The sequence below is a fragment of the Triticum dicoccoides genome, chromosome 3A (genome assembly GCF_002162155.2).
Source record: "Triticum dicoccoides isolate Atlit2015 ecotype Zavitan chromosome 3A, WEW_v2.0, whole genome shotgun sequence".
NCBI lineage: Eukaryota > Viridiplantae > Streptophyta > Magnoliopsida > Poales > Poaceae > Triticum > Triticum dicoccoides.
This window is the reverse complement of record NC_041384.1, coordinates 391690364-391695213: the sequence shown is the minus strand read 5'-3', so window position 1 is coordinate 391695213 and position 4850 is coordinate 391690364.

Below are 4850 nucleotides of genomic sequence, written 5' to 3'. Positions count from 1 at the left end.
CTCGAGCTACCTCTTGGCAAGGCCGAGCTCGTCCTTGGACCCTTTAAGGTCCTGCTTCAGTGCGGCGACCTCCGCAGTCAGTGCGGCAGATGCCATCAGCGAAGCCTGCATACGCATATTGACATACTTATATTAGACTCCTGCGATATTGTTTGATCCTCTCTTCGGCTTTTCTTTGTGAACACCGAACAGAGCATCAGGGGCTACTATCTATGCGGTAATATTTTTCCTATATTTTAAACACTTACCTCAAAGCCTGTTAGAAGGCTCGCGCAGGCTTCAGTCAATCCGCTCTTGGCAGACTGAACCTTCTGGACCACCGCACTCATAATAGTACGGTGCTCCTTGTCGATGGAAGCGCTGCGAAGCACTCCCAGCAAATTGTCCAGCACCTCTAGATGGACAGAGGTCACCGGCATAGGTGTCTTGCCCCTCTTGGAAGGAGGTCGCCTGCCCGAGTCTGGAACCACTGGAGGTTCCGGCGCGGTGTTCGGCTAAGGGCCAAACTCGGAGCCCTCAGGGGCCTTGTTCCCTCTGCTCCCGGAGTCCGGAAGGTCGCCTTGAGGCGCCTCCGGGACTGTCTCCCCTCGACCCGGTGCCTCTTGAGACAATACCTCGGTGTCGTCCGCAGGGCAAGGGGAGGTGGCGGTCAGAAGTGGATCACTATTCATATCCGACGAGCCCAGGGAGCCGTCCGACGATACATCAATACAGGCTCGTGGCGGCCTGCATAATCATATTCGGCGTTAGGAGAAGCAGTGTGACAAAGGAATGCTATGAGTTACTCTGGTATCCGAATACTTATGACTTCGCCAGGGGCTTGGCCCTGAGCAGCCACTTGTCTTCGCCTTCGGCGGCGGTGGTGGAACTGTCCGGAAGGAGAGTCCTTCCCTTCTTGGACCCTTCGGCCTCCCCAGTTGGGGCGGCCTTCCTTTTCTTGTCTCCCCCAACTGAAGGGGGAGCATCTTCTTCTCCCTCCTCGTCTTCGGGGGAGGAGTGTGTTGCAGATTTATCGGACGATGAGTCCGATGACGCCTACCGTCGGGAACTCTTTCGGGTTCCCTTGGCCTTCTTGGTCTTCTCTGGCACCTTGTAAGGAGCCGGAGTCAGCATCTTCGTCAGGAGAGCGTCTGCTGGGCCTTCGGGCAAAGGAGCCGGACAGTCGATCTGTCCGGCCGTCTCCTGCCAGTCCTGTCAAAGGTACGGGAGCTTAGATCTCGCATAGAGTCAAACTATGAAAAACAAGTGTCCTTTGAGAGGTAAAACAGCTTACCACACTGGCTTGGCGCTTCGCGCAGAATCCGCGATCCTCGGTAGTGGGAGGGGGAACCTCGGCACCCTTGAATAGCACCTTCCAGGCATCCTCGTGAGTTGTGTTGAAGAGCCTGTTCAGAGTTTGGTGCTGGGCCGGGTCGAACTCCCACAAGTTGAAAGCCCGTTGTTGGCACGGGAGGATCCGGCGGATGAGCATGACCTGGACTACGTTGATGAGTTTGAGCTTCTTGCTCACCATGTTTTGAATACATGTTTGGAGTTCGGTCAGCTCTCCCGAACTACCCCAGGACAGGCCCTTCTCTTGCCAGGAGGTGAGCCGCGTGGGGATGCCAGATCGGAACTCGGGGGCCGCTGCCCATTTAGGGTCACACGGCTCAGTGATGTAGAACCACCCCGATTGCCACCCCTTTATGGTCTCCACGAAGGAGCCCTCGAGCCATGTGACGTTGGGCATCTTGCCCACCATGGCGCCTCCGCACTCCGCCTGGAGGCCGCTCACTACCTTCGGCTTGACATTGAAGGTCTTCAGCCATAAGCCGAACTGGGGCTTGATGTGGAGGAAGTCCTCGCACACGACGATAAACGCTGAGATGTTGAGGATGAAGTTCGGGGCTAGATCGTGGAAATCCAGGCCGTAGTAGAACATGAGCCCCCGGGCGAATGGGTGGAGAGGGAATCCCAGCCCACGGAGGAAATGGGTAAGGAACACTACCCTCTCGTGGGGCCTGGGGGTGGGGATGAGTTGCCCCTCATCTGGGAGCCGATGCGCGATGTCGTTGGGCAGGTATCCTGCTCTCCTCAGCTTCTTGATGTGTCCCTCCGTGACGGAGGAGACCATCCACCTGCCTCTCGCTCCGGACATGGTTGGAGAAGGTCGAGGTGGGAAATGCGGACTAGGGCGCTGGAGCTCGAGTGTGCGAAAATGGATGAGCAAAGGAGGAAGAAGGCGTGGATGAAAAGGTGAATCATTATCCCTTTATATGGGCGGCCGAAACTATGCGCCCCCACTAGCCTGGTAAAACTCGCTTATCCCCCAAGCGCCGTAATCGATGGCGCGGTTGGGTTACCCACGCCCGTATTGATGAGAATCCCGTAATAAGGGGACATGATCTCTGCTTTGACAAGACGTGTCAAAAAACTGCCTCGCGTTATGTATGGGGCTAGTTAAAGGAAACGGTTCGAGTAATTACTGGGCCATGGCATAATGTCATGTTGCCAAAACGTGTCAGCAGATTAGATTTGTGGAAATATTATTCTCTCTACGGTGGTATATGGAACTTATTTTGTAGGGTCGGACACTATCCTTGTATTCAAATTCTTCCGTGATGTATTCGGAGGAGGAACCCGCCTTGCAATGCCGAAGACAATACTGCGCGCCGGACTCATCGTCATTGAAACCTGGTTCAGGGGCTACTGAGGGAGTCCTGGATTAGGGGGTCTCTGGACAGCCGGACTATATCCTTTGGCCGGACTATTGGACTATGAAGATACAAGATTGAAGACTTCGTCCCGTGTCCGGATGGGACTCTACTGGGCGTGGAAGGGAAGCTACGCAATACGGATATGTATATATCCTCCTTTGTAACCGACCTGGTGTAACCCTAGCCCCCTCCGGTGTCTATATAAACTGGAGGGTTTTAGTCCGTAGGACAACATACAATCATACCATAGGCTAGCTTCTAGGGTTTAGCCTCTTCGATCTCGTGGTAGATCAACTCTTGTAATACCCATATCATCAAGAATAAATCAAGCGGGACGTAGGGTTTTACCTCCATCAAGAGGGCCCAAACCTGGGTAAAACATCATGTCCCCTACCTCTTGTTACCATCTGCCTTAGACGCACCGTTCGGGACCCCCTACCCGAGATCCGCTAGTTTTGACACCGACAAGGGTAATAGGTTCTACCTCATCATCTACTTCCCAAACCCACATGTTAATAGATCCTACTCATGCAATGTTTGAGGGTTGTAACTAATGCATAAAAACTGGGTAATAGAGATATGATCAAAGTGTTACTTGCCTTGCTGATGATCCGTAAAACCTAGTGACTCGTAGTAGCATGCTGCGCACTCCGGGAATTCTATCTCAAACAAACAATAGCATACATAAGCACTTAAGCAAAGATGCAAGGGGTAAATTTCAAATAAGAAGATCCAAACTGAAAGTTCAACTAAAGAGGTTCGATTTGCAAAAATAAACAATCAAATCAGAGCTACGATACTGAAACTACGATCAAAAGAACTTCGAAGACAAATCTGCTTGAAACCAAATTTTAATTTGTTAAAACATTGTTCAAGTTGATTAAACAGAAAGAGGGACTCAAGACGAAGATTTTGGCGTTAGTTTCACTGGATTTGGACAAACGATTAAGAAACGGTGAGGGTTTGAAGATCAGGGGCTAATCTGCCATAAAAACAATCGCGGATAGGTCCCTCGACGAAAATAAAATAAAAAGAAAAGATTAACGAACGAACGTTCGCTGTCTGAACCTAACCGGCGAATAGCGTCCGTAAAAACGAACGAACGGATGGACGTCCGCTAAATAACTAAACCGAGAAAAATCGAACTGATAAAATAAAAAACGCATCTTGGGCTCTAAAAAAATCGATCGGTTTTTACCTAAACCGAAAAAACCGGCGGATCCGGATCGGATTGGGAACGGCGGCGGCTCCGGCGGCGAGGTGGCGGCTCCGGCGTAGCGAGATGCTGCGGGGCGGCGGCGGGGTGGGGCGCGGGGCGCGGGCGGCGTGCGGCGGCGCAGGCGGCAGCGTGCGGTGCAGGCGGCGAGCTGCTGCTGCTGGAGGCGGAGCGAGGTGGGGGTCGAGGCGGCAGCGGCAACATATAAAGGGGGTGGCTCGGCTTCGGCAGGGGGCAACCTAGGCGGTAGCGGTATCCTGGACTCTGGCGGAGTCCGGCTCGGGCACGGCGTGCGGGCGTGGGGAAGGCGGCGGCGGTGCCGGGCCAGCTGCGCTTCGGCCCAGTTTGGACCGCGAAGAGTTTTTTTTAAACAGATTCCGCCGAAAAATCCTAAATAAATAAAAATAAAAATCTAAAAATGCCAAAATATGTTTTCACCATCTAAATAAAATATTTAGAACAAAGTGAACATTTTCTTGGTCTAATAATGCAATTTGAAAAAATGCATATTTTTTCTAATTCAAATAAAATAGCAATAAAATTCAAATAAAATTACTTATGTGATTTTAATATTTTTCCTCCAATATTTCATTTATTTTGGAGAAGTCGTATAATCTCCTCTCATATAGTTTTTAATATGAAATATTTTCAGAGAGGACAATAATTAAAACCGAAATGATCCTTGTTTCAATATTTGAGAAAATTCAAATATGAAAACGGTGAAACCCCCAACTCTCTCTGTGGGTCCTTGAGTTGCTTAGAATTTCGAGGATCGCAAGGAAAAATGCAAATAAAATATGATATGCATATGATGACCTATGTATAACATTCCAAATTGGAAATTTGGGATGTTACAAACCTACCCCCCTAAAGGTGAATCTTGCCCTCGGGATTCGGATTGGCTAGAAAATAGGTGTGGGTGGTCTTTCCGTAGACCA